Source organism: Bos taurus, chromosome 14 (genome assembly GCF_002263795.3).
Source record: "Bos taurus isolate L1 Dominette 01449 registration number 42190680 breed Hereford chromosome 14, ARS-UCD2.0, whole genome shotgun sequence".
Taxonomy (NCBI): Eukaryota; Metazoa; Chordata; class Mammalia; order Artiodactyla; family Bovidae; genus Bos; species Bos taurus.
This window is the reverse complement of record NC_037341.1, coordinates 28,333,770-28,349,789: the sequence shown is the minus strand read 5'-3', so window position 1 is coordinate 28,349,789 and position 16,020 is coordinate 28,333,770.

The following is a 16,020-nucleotide window of genomic DNA, read 5'->3' as shown; positions in this document are numbered from 1 at the left end:
TTTTAATGCCTATTGAATTTGAGTCATATAAATACATTATTTATTAATGAATAATTTTTTAATTATTTTAATGACCTCTTGAAACTGAAAAAAGAAAGGAAGGAGAATTCGTGCATATTTAGACCTACAACAAGATTTTCCATGAAAGACATGGTGCTGGACTGAGTGCCCAATTCGGAATACCTTCAAATCTACATACGGAAGCAAATAAGTGTCCAATGGTTGCATTATCAGTGACTGAGAGTTTTGTATTTTTTGATAGCTTTTTGAAAAATACTTGTTAGAATTATATAAACACAAAATTTTTAAATCACTTTATAAAAAAGGATATAATGAAAAGAAATGATATCCTATCCACCACCTATCCATCTAGAATGGATCCACAGGAGAGACCATTTTTAATATCTTCTTCCTATGACTACATCCATGTTGACATATAGTGTGTTTACACATCTATTTATAAATTCAGGAATTGTACACATGAAGCATCAACTTCTTGCTTTGATGAATTAGAATTATGCTCATCTTTACGTCACTCCCATCTCCTCCCTTCATCCATTTACAATGATTAATCACTATTTGGGGAAATTTACATGATTATATTCATGACTATAAAGAATATGTTTTCTTTTGTATTTCTTATTCTGTCAACTGATACAGTCTCTCTTGAATCCTCACTGTCTTATGAAAACATTCCTGCCTCCATTCTTCCCTTTAGCAGTCTCTCTACCATTGTTCCTCCAAACACTGGGGTCTACATTTTATATCTCCAAGGTGATAATATTTACATTCTGTTTTCAATAAATCATAAATATGGCTGAGCACCGAAGAATTGACGCTTTTGAACTGTGGTATTGAAGAAGACTCTTGAGAGTCCCTTGGACTGCAAGGAGATCAAACCAGTCAATCCTAAAGGAAATCAGTCCTGAATATTTATTGGAAGGACTGATGCTGAAGCTGAAGCTCCAATACTTTGGCCACCTGATGCCAAGAGCTGACTCTTTAGAAAAGACCCTGATGCTGGGAAAGATTGAAGGCGGGAGGAGAAGCGGACGACAGAAGACAGGACGCTTGTATGGCATCACCGATTCAATGGACATGAGTTTGAGCAAGCTCCAGGAGGTGGAGAAAGACAGGGAAGTCTGGTGTGCTTCAGTCCAGGGGTTGAAAAGAGTCAGACATGACTGAGAGACTGAACAAGAACAATGTCCACATTTTACCCTACAAGGGGTTATCCTGGAACACAATGAAATTTCATGCAGTGTTCACTTAATTATGGCCATAAAACTATCATTCACTGTATAACCAAGTAACATATTTTATTTCTTGAACAAGTTTTTATTTTTCCTAGCAGTCCTAACTGGTTTCTTATTTTCCTTCCATTACTTAAATTTTTCATAATTTTAAGACCTCATGATTTTTTCCTAGCATTTTCATTCTTCCTCTGTAATATCCAGTCATATTTTTCCATAGTCTCTTCTATCCCAGCGCCTGTCTGCTACAGTCTGTTACCACAGTCTAGGCTTGTAACACAATTCTGTTCCTAAACTTACCTTCTGCCTTTTTTTTAAGATTTTTTTTGATGTGGACTATTTTTAAAGTCTTTATTGAATTCGTTACAACATTGCTTCTGTTTTATATTTTTGGTTTTTTGGCTGCAAGGTCTGTGGGATCTTAGCTCTCCGACCAGGGATCAAACCCACACCCCCTGCATTGGAAGGTGAAGTCTTAACCACTGAACCACTGGGGAAGTCCCTAAACATCCCTTCTTATTGTCCTGGGTTGCATTTGAGCAGGTCTTCCAGCAAGAGGAAAATCTCCTGGCCAACAGATTTTTCCAGCACCTACAATGAGAAACTCCTCAGCCTATCAAGGGCTTTTTGAGGAAAAGGACTCATTAACAGAAAAAGTCAAAATATCATATTTTATGATTCTTTTTTTTTTTTTTGCATGCCATCTAGATAGCAATGCAAAAAAAAACAAAAAAGAGCATAAAATATGATATTTTAGCAATAGGATTTCCCTGACAGTTCGGTTGGTAAAGAATCCGCCTGCAATACAGGAGACCTGGGTTCAATTCCTGGGTTGGGAAGATCCCTTGGAGAAGAGAAAGGTTACCCACTCCAGTATTCTGGCCTGGAGAATTTCACAGACTGTATCATCCATGGGATTGCAAAGAGTCGGACACAACTGAGCAACTTTCAAGATAGCAATATGCCTTTTTTAGGTGATCCCTAACTTGATGATTCTAATAAGACAATGAAGAACTTAATTTTAATTTAGTTATTTAACTTCATGCCAGTTGTGACTTATTCTGTTTCATACTGAAAGAGTATACTTTATTTTTCTTTCCAGAATTATTTGACAGACGTTCAATAGAACCTCTTTTTTATATAATAAAGAGTGCTTAACTGTCAAAGCAGTAAAATATTATCCATGGACTAATGATTAAGATTTTATTATATTTTACTTAAGGTGCTCTGATTCTGAGACTCTCAGAATCTACTTCCTGTGAGTCTATGAAATGGGGTAGGGAAATATAGTTGGAATGATTTACCAACTTGATTAACTTTTTCCTCTTTTTGACAAAGTACTGTGTCATGATTATGTACAGCCCTGATTCCATTTAAATATCTGTGTGACAAATATTCTGCAGAGAAAAAAGAACAGGACTTGAGTAATAAGACTAACTCACCATACACAGAAGTATGAAATCCTCAGAATTAATGGAATGCATAAAAGATGGACAGTCTAACTTTTACTTCTCTTATAATGGTTCAATTTATTTCAAGTCCTAGTCTTTTTATGCAGAGGTCAGTGTCTTGAAGACATTTGATGTACGAATGGCTTATTTTATTCATTTTAATGTTTAAAAATCTGACCTTGAAAACCTGTTTGTGTAGCTCATGGTCCTACCTTTAATATTTGGTTAGTGAACATTTACTAAATGGTTAGGATGTATAGGTTTATCTGGTGCAGTACTAGGTTCTTGGAAGAATCAAAAGACTTAAAATGCTAATACCTCACTCCTAGAGATTTTATAGAAACATAAATGTGAATTTGAAACAACAAAAAAAAATTCAAAGCAGGGACTTCCCTGGTGGTCTCTGATGGCTAAGACTCTGTGCTCCCAATGCACAGAGTCCCAGTGCACAGGTCAAAGTTTGATTTCTAGTTGGGGAACTAGATGCCACGTGCCACAGCTAAGAGTTCGCATGCTTCAACTAAGATCCAGTGCAGCCAAATAAATAAATAAGAAATAAATAATTTTTTAAATATTCAAAACAGTTACTAATCAAGGGTTACATTGTGTGGCACAAAGGACTGTGTGGCACCTAGTGAAATCTAGAGAAAAGAGAAATGAGGGCTGGGGTACCCATGCACAGCTTAGTGAACGACGATGGAATTGCAGCGTCACCTGTGGGTTATTTTGATACAAACACTTCATGCCAATTTATTGACTATGAAATACAAAATTTTCCCCTGCATCTGGAACATTATTTAGCTTCTTGGGGTATGTTCGCAGTTTCTGTGAGTGATGGAAATAAAATGATTCATGGTTGCTTTGGTAAGTTGACTCTAAAAGTCAATATTTACGTGTGTATATGACTTTCAATAGCACCTGTCATTCTGACCAAAATTCATGCAAGTACAACTCTTTATTCTCTTCAAGTACCTTGTGCTCAGAAGGCACGATCGTTTTAGGAGATGTATTAACAGCATCCTGTGACTAGCCTAATGCAATGGAGACGTCATCACTCAAGGTGGTCCAGGTAGGCTTATTTTAAATATTAGTCCTGTGGCCAAGAATTTATGATAGAGGATATTTCACTTAAGGAAATAGATATTTCCTGGAAACTTTGAAGACTGAAAAGCAGAAGCATTGAGTTAAACAATAAGAAAATGCCTGTTCTGTAAGTCAAAATGTCAGCAATTTTCTATGGTTGATCATAGAGTAGGAGACTCTTCCAATTGTGTTCTTCTGGTAGTCACCACCTATCAATCAGACTCCATCCCCCTCCCCACAGAATTAAACCTATAAAGGAAAGGCCACTTTTATTTCTAAAGTTGGGGGCTGGTAAATAATCTCTGGAGCTATCAAAACAAGAAACTGACCCTTTCTAAATTCCATGAAGTTGCTTTGAGGTTTCCTTTGTAGATCCCCTAGCTAAGAATAAATAGGTTAACAATGTGTATATTCAGTTTCAATAAATTGAATAAAATCACTAATTCTGGGCCTTTTAGACTCTCATACAGGAAATAAGGAAATGAGGATAGAGAGAGATATCTGTCAGCCTTGACCCAGAGTTCTTAACAAAGAGGAATAATATACTGCGGTCTATTCAAGCTTTGGCTTCTCCACAGATCATTACAACCAAGATGCCAATTAACACTAATGCGACAGTGGCTTGTGTGACGTGGACAGCTGGCCACTCAAAAATACACAAGGACCACCTGCTCGTATAACATAGGCCACCACGCAGGCACCAGGTGGTGACAGCATTCGAGTGCTATTACTGTAGTCACTTTCACCTCAGCTCTCTATTTGAACTGGACATTTAGGAGGAAGCTGTAAAATTTGCGTTTGATTTTTAGAGCAATATGGTTCTCTATAAACCTCACATGGATGACTTACTTGAGGCCACAGGATCATCACTGGGCATCAGAGGCTCAGTGGAAAGTTCTGCATCATGTGGCAGTGAGAAGCAATTGGCTTAACCAAGATGTATGGTTCCTGCTGAGATACCCTTCTGGAAAGCTTGGAGAAGAGAAATGCAGAAAAATTATCGACAGGGAAAAAGCGGCTTGAGATGCTGGAGGTGGGGGTTGGTTAAAAAAAAAAAAAAAGTGAAAAATGGTTGTCAGAAGAGAGAAGTGCCAAAGTAGCAAGAGAAGCCAAAACATGCACAGTTTTTGGCTGCATATCCCAAGCCCTTGAAATTTGCTCCCGGCTATACAGATTTTTCAAGGAAAAACATTCTATAAACTTTTAGACATGCTTATAGCTCACCAGGAAAAAAAAAATGTAAATACAACTTTTTTTTTTCAATAAATAGGCACTAGGACATTGAAAGAACATTCAAGAGTTCAAATCATTTCCACAAACTGTGGGAAATGATCTGGGAAACTTACTGATGTCCCAAGCTTGGCAGAATAGTTATGAGGTAAAACCTGGTTAGGGCTTCCCTGGTGGCTCAGCAGTAAAGAACTCGCCGGCCAATGCTGGAGACGCGGGGTCTGATCCCTGGATCAGGAAGATCCCCTGGAGGAGGAAATGGCAACCCACTCCAGTATCTTGCCGGGGAAATTCCATGGACAGAGGAGCCTGGGGGGCTACAGTCTATGGGGTTGCAAAAGAGTTGGACACGGCTTAGCAACTGAACAACAACAAAAACTTGGTTAGCAAATTCTGGAAATAATTTGTACTTTGGACAAAGAGAAATCCATGGTTGTATTTCATAGGGAAGAAGAGCCTTGGGATAGCATAACGGAATCCTCAGTCAAATTAACAACACTGTCTGAGGAGTTAGGGATCACATGTAAAATTGTTTAGCAAATTATAAAACAATCAAAAGAACAAAGAGATTCCACTAATGTTACTGTATTACAGACTGATGTGGTCTCTACTTATCCATGAAAAAATTGAATTCCATTTCCCTAACAACATAGGTAATCCTTGTTGAAAGAGCAGCCAGATGTCCAATAAGATTTCCTGAATTTCATAAGGCAGCAAATTTAGCAAGTGGTCCTAAGTCTATAAATCAAACTGTTAAGGTTTCTTGGGGGTGAGAGGGATGTGGGTTCCCAACTTAGGAAAACAGGATCAGTATGGGGAAAAAAAGTTCGAAAAAATCTAGAGAAAACAAAAGGAAAGAACAAAGAAAAAATATTGGTAAAATTTGACAAATACATTTCTCAGTATTATGTCAAACATGTTTACCAAGCAGCACAATTAATAAAAAATATTCTGTACTAGAGTCCCTAATTATTATTCCACACAGGACAGAACACCTCTTCATTATCCCTTTTTGAATTGATTGTGTACATCAAACAGTCGGGATATAAATAAAATATGCCTGCATGCATAATACCCTCACATTAAAGCTGGAGGCAATTAACCTATGATTTCTCATTAATTAAATTAAAATAACCTTCTAAAAAATGCCTAAAATCAAAACAGCTTTCTTTCAGTTTAGATTTTCTCCACAGTGATGCAGAGAAGCTGTTTACCAAATTTATCACACCAATAAAAAAAAAAATGCTGTTTCTGATTTTATCCCAGGCTTGTCTCTAGCTTTCTCCTGAGGTTCCAGTCTCATTTAGCTAAATCCGATTACAATGTCAGGGTTTTACTTTTTTCCCCTCTGTGTTTAAAAATACTTGTTGTCATCAAGATGTTTTTTTCTTATTAAATTGTCCAAACAACTTCTCCCTGAGTTGGATCCATATCAGATAATGGAAAGCTGCACATTATTTGGTAAATCTGCTGAATTTAGAGAGTTAAAGCACATAAATGAGATAGGAGAGGGCTTAATAGGGCCTGAGTCCAGGGTAGCCCTCAGCAAGGCTGGGAAGTTCTCACGGACTCCCTGTTCAAGAGACGCAGGATCGATCCATGGGTTGGGAAGATCCCCTGGAGGAAATGGCAACCCACTCCAGTATTCTTACCTGGGAAATCCCATAGACAGAGGAGCACGGCAGGCTACAGTCCACAGGGTCAAAAACAATCAGACACGGCTAAACTTACACACACACACACACACACACACACAAACACACACACACAAGTTCTTTCCAATTCTCCCTCTCCTTCCCTGATTCCCAAGTTATACCAAGTTGTTAAGTATTCATATTTCAAATTTCAGAAGTCTCCCCTCTACAGAGTATTTTCATTATAAAACAGGTATAAAAAGATGTTTCACCAAGGAATATATCCTTAATAGTAGAAAATTTTTGCTTTCCTTTTCTATGAAGTCTTTTGCAGTATCCCCTAAAATCCCACTAGACTGAGAGACTACACAGTCACAGATCGACCCCACCTAAAGTCTGGCCTTCTGAGCATACAATCGAGTGCAAAAATTTTTCTTAAACTTCATGCACTGATTGATCAATCCTTTCTCCAATGGGCAAAGTATACACATATTTCCACTTTTTCTCATTCCCTGAGGATCTAACACAGTGTTTTCTCATGGTAAGTCCTCAATAAATGATGCTGTGCTGAACTGAGTTTAAGCCTGGGTTCATTCCTTTCCCCCAATCAGCTCCCTACTTCCACTACCAAGGGCTGTTAGTGACAGCCCTTGTCTTCAGGACCCATGGACTAGAAGTGGGGGGAAGGTCTTGCACTCTTTTGTCACCTTTTCTTAGACGACTCATTGGAAAAGTCCCTGATGCTGGGAAAGATTGAGGGCAGATGGAGAAGAGGGCGTCAGAGGATGAGATGGCTGGACACCATGAACTTGGCAAACTCCAGGAGATGATGAGAAACAGTGAGGCCTGGTGTGCTGCTGTCCATGGGGTCTCAAAGAGTCAGACACGACCGGGCAGCTGAACAATAACAACACCTTAGTCCTTTTATTGATTTCCTCATGAGCTGCTATCATTTTTTCCTGCAAAAGATTGGACTACCTGTTTCTTGATTCCAACCACCACAGCCTAATATAGACATATTACTTTGCCTTTATAAACTTAGAGCTTTCCCAGACAACCCTCTATTTCCTCTTAATGGTCCGTCTACAATATACACAACTTGTACCCTTTAACAATAATTCTTCCTTCAGCCTTGTTTTGCCCTTGACCTCTTCCTCACACACCTACAACAGCCGTAAGGCACACAATGACCGTTGTCTATTCAGCAAACGTTATCACCTTCCCACCTAGTAGAGCCATGGATTTTGTGTTCTAAAGGAGGGATACAGTCTGTACCCTTACAAAAGAATGGCCCCTCCTCTGCTCTCTGACTGGTCTAAACTAGCCAATGGTCTAGGGAAAGGCACTTGATCCAGTTTCTGTCCCCAATGAGCTCTAAGGGAAAGTTTCTGGGGAAGATAATAAAATCCTAAATAAAATGGCAAAGCTTCATAAGGTCAAAATATTATGCCTTGGTCTCTTCCTTACAGCTTGGAATGTGAATGTAAGGTTGTGATGCCTAAAGCTGTACCAATAGGTAAGAATAATAGATCAAAAGAACAGAAAACCTTGGGTCTCAATGGCATCACTGAGCTGGGAACCCACTCTTCAAGACTTTTGGCTAAAGAATAAGAAATTTAGATTGAATATTTTTAATTTAGTTGAAAAGGATCAAAAGAAGTTATTTTACTATAAGCGGTGAATCTGCAAGAGTGGTTCTTCAATGCCTGATTTGGGAAACCACTGGCACAGAAGAACATGAGTCCTCTGAATACTATGTAGCTTCATGATAAATTCTTTAGGAGGCTGATAACATGCAGGATTTAATGTCAGGGTACACGCAATCTCCAACCCAACAAAGGCATCTGAGAAATTCACTTAGCACATATTTAAACAATTGGATCTGTAATCTGTGTTCTGAGAAGTCCCTGAAGAAGTAGAAGCTTGACAGGATACAATGGCATTGGAGAAGCTATTATAGTCAATTCTATGAATCAGGTACCCTGATTCCCCAAGGTAATCTTTACAAGAGCAGGTCAATGGCTTGTGTTTAAGGCTTTGTTTTAAAAATGATATGAGGGATTTGAGAAAATGGTTTCCTTTTAGTTCAATACCTTTTAATAATACATTAAAATTAGACAGGTGCTACTGATACAAAGGTACATTTTGACAAAAGAGAATTTTCTGACAAATAAATCTTAAAATGAAGTACTATTTCCATTTTTACTGCTGCTGCTGCTGATGCTAAGTCGCTTCAGTTGTGTCCAACTCTGTGCAACCCCAGAGACGGCAGCCCACCAGGCTCCCCCGTCCCTGGGATTCTCCAGGCAAGAACACTGGAGTGGGTTGCCATTTCCTTCTCCAATGCATGAAAGTGAAAAGTGAAAGTGAAGTTGCTCAGTCGTGTCCGACTCCTAGCGACCCCATGGACTGCAGCCTACCAGGCTCCTCCATCCATGGGATTTTCCAGGTAAGAGTACTGGAGTGGCAGACCATCATAAGTATAATGAAAAAGCCTCAAATGGCCTGAAGTATGAAAGTAATGTAACTGAGATCTGTACATATGATTTTCAGTCACTTCAATGTAGTCATCTTATACATGGTGTGAGAATGTAGTTGAAGTTTGATTCTCTTCCATGAGGCAGTCCAGTTTTCCCAACACCTTTTATTGACAAGACTATTCCCCTCCCCATTGATTATTCTTAGCTTCTTTGTCAAATATAAACTGACCATATATACAAGGGCTCATTTCCAAGCTCTTGATTCTATTCCACTGGTCTCTTTGCCAGTACCATACTGGTTTGTTTTGTTTTGTTTGTTTTTGACTACTGTAGTTGTGTTGCAGCCACGTGTTCTGGGAAACAAACTCACTCAGAAGGACAATGCAGATAGTGGAGTGCAGTTTATTACACCGGCGGGCCCAAGGCAGAGTCTCCTCTTAGCCAAGGACCCCGACCAGCATTTGTGAGAATCTTTTATACCCCATGTGTATGTGTCTGAAGCCACCACTCCAAATTCCTTGAGACTTACATAAACCAAGGAAAATACAATCCCAATAACCCCATCGTTCACGTGCTATGTGCTCATGTGCTCACGTGCTCAAACAGTCAGACAATTAGCCAATAATCAATAAACCCGAGGTTACACTCTGATAGACACAGAAAAATTTATGGCCTGTCTGGAGGAAGGGGTGATTAGTATATGTTTTCTCTTAGGCGATGAGTAACCTGCATATGATCTTCAAGGTTCCCCTGTCTGGAGGGGGTCTTATCCTTTCTTCTGTTGTTGTTTTCATAGGCACTAAACACAGAGTTCAGAATCCATTGGAAAGGTGGCTGAGCATGATCAGCATGAACAGGCCTAAGATAGAGTCCAGGCCCTATGAATTCGTTCTTCGGTTGTTTTGCCTCTGTTTCAGCCTATCAATAGTGACTTTATCAGCTAAGAATGCCTGAGGGCACTGGGGACCATACTATTTGTGTTGAGCCCCCACAATGTTGTGACTGGATCACTCTTACATTTTTTATTGTGATTATAAGACACATTTCAGCAACAACCATCAGGGAACTTGGAAAAAGCAATCCACCAATCTTTCAGGGTTATTTATCTTGTTGTATGGTGGCAAGGTGTGAATTCGAGATGACTGACTTTGGAATGGATGCTTTGACATGTTTGTCAGCTGTTTTTCCATAGTGATACACTTTGACTCTCTTCTTCTTTTATCTTTCATGAATCTACGTAGGTTTTTGCCTTGTGGTTATCATGCATGCTAAGTCACTTTCAGTTCAGTTCAGTTCAGTCACTCAGTCGTGTCCGACCCTTTGCGACCCCATGAATCACAGCACACCAGGCCTCCCTGTCCATCACCAACTCCAAGAGTTCACCCAAACTTATGTTCATCTAGTTGGTGATGCCATCCAGCCATCTCATCCTCTGTCGTCCCCTTCTCCTCCTGCCCTCAATCCCTCCCAGCATCAGTTTAGTTATGTCCAATTCTTTTGTGACCTGAGGGACTGTAGCCCACCAGGCTCCTCTGTCCATTAGATTCTCCATGCAAGAATACTGGAGTGGATTGCCATTTTCCCCTCCAGGGTATCTTCCTGACCCAAGGATCAAACCCACATCTCCTGCATTGGCAGGAGGGTTCTTAAACCACTAGCACCATCTGGGAAGCTCCATGGTTATCATGAGGCATATATAAAACATCTTTTACATTTAATGTCTATTTTACATTGATAAAACCTTAACTACAATCACATACATACAAACATACTACATACACATACACACAAAAACTCTACCCTTTTGCCCTCTCCCATAATTTTATGTTTTTGATATCATAATTTACCTCTTTTTACACTGTATATTCATTAACAAATTATTGTAGCTATGGTTATTTGGGGGCTTCTCTGAGCCCCCAAATTGGTAAAGAATCCACTTGCTATGCAGGAGACCCTGGTTTGATTCCTGAGTCAGGAAGATCTTCTGGAGAAGGGATAGGCTACCTACTCCAGTACTCTTGGGCTTCCTTTATGGCTCAGCTGGTAAAGAATCACCTGCAATGTGGGAGACCTGGGTTGGGAAGATCCCCTGGAGAAGGGAAAGGCTATCCACTCCAGTATCCTGGCCTAAAGAATTCCATAGGCTGTATAGTCCATGGGGTCACAAAGAGTTGGACACGACTGAGTGACTTTCACTTACTCACATGGTTATTTTTAATACTCTTGTTATTTCATTTTCATAATAAAATTAAATGGTTAACACTATACCATATTACAATTAGGGTGTTCTGAATTTGCTCATATATCTGTCTTTACCAGAGTGCTGTGTATGTTCATGTTTTCATGTTACTAATTAGTGTCCTTTCATTTCAACTTGAAGGACTTCTTTCAACATTTCTTGTTAAGGCAGTCCGAATGCTGATGAATTCCCTCAGCTTTCTTCTGTGGAAGCCTTTTATCTCTTCTTTATTTCTGTAGGATAGGTTTGCCAGGTAGAGTAGTCTTGGTTGACTCTTTTTTCCTTTCAGCACTGTGAACATATCATCTCACTCACTCTTATCCTATAGGGTTCCTACCGAGAAATCCACTGAGAGTCTTAGAAGAGTTCTAAGTTACAAGATTTTTTTTTCTCTTGCTGCTTTAAAGATTCTCTGTGTTTGATTTTTGTCAGTTTTATCATAACATGTCTTGAAGAGGATCTCTTTAAGTTGACTTTGTTTGGTGACTTATGAGCTTCATTAATTGGATATCCAAATCTCCCCTCCGATGTGAGGAGTGCTAAGCCATTGTTTCTCTAAATAAGTTTTCAGCCTCCCTTTCTTTCTCTTCTCCAGAACTCCAGTAACTTATGAATTGGTCTTTTTAATGGTGTATCACAGATATGACTTTCTTCAGTCTTTTTCACTTTTTTTCTTTGCACTCCTCTGATTTACCACCGGGTGGAGAAGTGGGGGTGTGTGTGTGAGGCATGCAAAGTACTAGAAGTGCCAACTGGCCAGTTGGGGGATCCACAGATGCGGTGTTTCTAGTGGCTCATTAGCAGGCTTCTTCACGGGATCCCTGACACAGTTAGGATCCATGTCCATTTAATACCTCCCCCCCCCCACCCAAGAGTTCTGTGTGCTAATTTCCCCACCTCCTCTTGCCCCTCGGCCATGTAGCTCACAATTCAGCACTCTGGATGGGGTGGAAGAGCAATGAATCTTTTGGCAGCATGTTGCCAGAGACAAGAGCTGAGAACAGTGTTTCTTTTCGCTAAGTTGTGCCACCTAGAGAGAGTGGTGACACAAAGTCAAACTGTTCCTTCTACCCATTCCAGTCTGTCCTAACTTGTATTTTTTGTTCCAGTGGAGTACTGGAGCTTCTTCTATGGAAACGTGGACTTCCACAAGGACTCTCAGTGAGTGACCAAGTCAGTGAGCTCCAGGGGCTGCCAGAGCATGGGCCAACAGGGGTTGGAGCCAGCTAACAGGCTACTGAGGTGTCCACAGCTGGGACCCAGGTCTGTCTATTACTTGATATGCTGGTAGATAAGACTTCTCCCAGACTCCTTGGCATATAGTTCTGGATCCACAGTGCCTGGCTCCCTTATAGGCACTTTTGTCCATGGATAGAAGATGAATTTTTATTGTTGAGGGAGAAGAGACAAAAATGAAGGACTTCTTGGGCTGCCATGATGCTTATGCTGCATGTGTGCTCAGTCATGTCTGACTTTTTGCAACCGCACAGACTGTAGCCTGCCAGACTCTGCCCATGGGATTTTCCAAGCAAAATATAGGAGTGGGTTGCCAGTTCCCACTCCAGGGGATCTTCCCATACCAGGGATTAAACATGAGTCTCCTGCATCTCCTGCATTGGCAGGCGTATTCTTTACACTAGCACCACCTGGGAAGCCCTATGACCATTAGATTTTAATTGACTTTCTGTGTTTATCCTCCTTTGGAAAAAGAATGTCCTGACCATGCAAATATAAGTGTTGCAGTTCAGTGTCAATTATATATCTTGTTACACATATCAAATAACTCAAGTCAAATCTAAATAGTGAGCACATACAAAAAAGTTGTGAACATAGATGAAAATAAGGGCAAGTAGTGCAGCATAAAGGAAAATAAGAGCTTGGGCTTTAGAATCAAACCTGGAATTAAGTTCTAGCTATGCCAGTCGATAAGCTGTGTGACTTTCAACAAGTCACTTGATCTCTCAGAATCCAAGTTTTTTCATTCACAAATTGAATATTAATAGGGAATTGTTGGGAAAATTAACAAGGATGCATTTCTAACCCGAGTGTCAGTAGTGATCACCCTTTCCTTTCAAGTTATTATCTCTGAAAATTCCAGTCCCCGGGATGCTTTGAGTCACACAGGGGCTTTAACTCTACAGTCCTCTCTCCTCAATTCTTGTTTCTGATAAATCTTTGATCTTTTTCACAGTCTGCCTCCTGTATCTTCCTCTTTTTTCAAATTGTGCCACCTCACTGAGAGCACAATCCCTTTTCTCTGATTTTTCCCAATCTTCCAAGGCATTTATGCCTAGAAGACACTGTCAGAGTATTTGTGCATGTGTAGTCATTCAGTCGTGTCCAAGTCTTTGTGACCCCATGGACTGTAGCTACCCAGGATCCTCTAACCATGGAATTTTTCAGGCAAGAATACTGCAATGGGTTGTCATTTCCTCCTCAAGGGGATCTTCCCAACCCAGGAATCCAATCTGAGCTTTCTGTGTCTCCTGCACTAGCAGGGGGATTCTTTCCCTGCTGAGCCACCAGGGCAGCCTTGACAGAGTATTCACGGACTTAAACATAAATATTAGAAATGTTGTGGGTTACTTCCCATTCCCAACCAACTTTCCTACTAACGTTGCTCCCTCTCCCCACCTTTTCTTCATATCTCCTTCTCTAACTCCCAACCACCAAAATTTGCTTTATTTCATTTGAAAATCAGTGTATCAGCTTTGCTTCTCACTCTCAAGAACATTCTTGTTATGCCCAGAAAGGCTGATTTTAAGAACTTGGTGGGCAGCATTTAGAGTAATGTTTACTCTCAGCTACATTCCTAAAATTCCTAGAAGAGCAGACATTCAATTAGTGCAGTGGTTACCATTGTGTGTATAAATCCCCAAGGTAATGACCTAGAAATGTTATTCTCATTTGAATATGCAAATTCTTTTATCTTTGTTAAAAATCTGGCCCCATTATTTTATGCTTGCCCCTCACAAATCACCATTCCAGAGGCCACAGAGGGTAATTTGACGCTTTTGGTTTTTAGAGTGCTGAAAAATTATTCACCATCATTATATTTTTAATTAATTATATATCAATAAATACACATTTTTTTTCCTTGTTTTGTTCCAACAATCACCTAATTTTCTATGTTAGTTGTGTTCTGTTGTTGTTGTTTGGTCACTCAGTTGTGTCCAACTCTTTCATGACCAGATGGACTATAGCCACCAGGATCCACTGTCCGTGGGATTTTCCAGGCAAGAATACTGGAATGGGTTGCCATTTCCTCCTCCAGGGGATCTTCCTAACTCAGGATTCAATCCCACATCTCCTGCTTTGGCAGGCGGATTCTTTACCACTGAGCCACCTGGGAAGTCCGTTAGCTGTGTTCTGCTTTGGTCCTTAGAATATCACCTCTCTGTACTCTCAGACTTCATGCTCCTCTCACCTTGCTGATACCATCCCCACAGCCAAGGTGTATCATGTAACCGAGGCTTAGAAAAACAGTACGTTATACTCCATGGCTTCAGGTCAAAAACAGGTCAAGGATGGACATACTACCAAAGTCAAGTGAATCAGACCAAATGAGACAATTCTAGGGGCTTTTAAGAAAGTCAACCACAATGGTTAATGCTATGTATCAATTTGACAGGGATGAAGGGTGCTCAGATATCTATCTGATCTAACATTATTTGTGTGTGCCAATGAGAATATTTCTGGATAAGATTAACATTTGATTGGTAGACTGAGTAAAGCAGAATGCGCTCCCTAAGACAGGGGGCCTCATCCAATCAGTTAAAGGCCTGAATGGAACAAAAGGGTTGATCTTCCTCTAATAAAAGGGAATCCTTTCTGCCAGGCTGCCCCTTTGCTCTCGGATAACAGCTTTTCCCCTGCCTTTAAACCCTAATGCTAGCTCTTCCTGAGTCACAAGCCTGCTGGCCTGTGGACTGGAATGAAACCATCAGCTGTACTCCAGCTTGCAAACACACCCTGCACATCTTGGGACTTGCCTGCCTCATGTGAGCCAGTTCATATATATGTGAATCATTTCTCTGGAGAATCCTAATACATCAACCCTACAAGATGGACCTTTTATAGATATATTGTTGCTGTCAAACAAGCAGATAATTCTGAATATAAAGCCAACACAGGAGAAGCCTGCACTGAGAGGTAGAAAGAGAAAAAAGATCCTTGTGGCCTTTACTTGAGCCCTTGGTCAAGCAAAATTTGAAACCAACTCTATCTCTGGATTTTTTCTGTTACATAGCAGAATAAACTCCCCTTTTGCTTAAAGGAACTTCTCAAAATTCTCCAAGCCAGGCTTCAGCAATACATGAACCGTGAACTTCCAGGTGTTCAAGCTGGTTTTAGAAAAGGCAGAGGAATCAGAGATCAAATTGCCAACATCCGTCGGATCATCGAGAAAGCAAGAGAGTTCCAGAAAAACATCTACTTCTGCTCTATTGACCATGCCAAACCCTTTGACTGTGTGGATCACAACAAACTGTGGAAAATTCTGAAAGAACTGACCACCTGACATGCCTCTTGAGAAACCTATATGCAGGTCAGGAAGCAACAGTTAGAACTGGACATGGAACAACAGATTGGTTCCAAATAGGAAAAGAAGTATGTCAAGGCTGCATATTGTCACCCTGCTTATTTAACTTA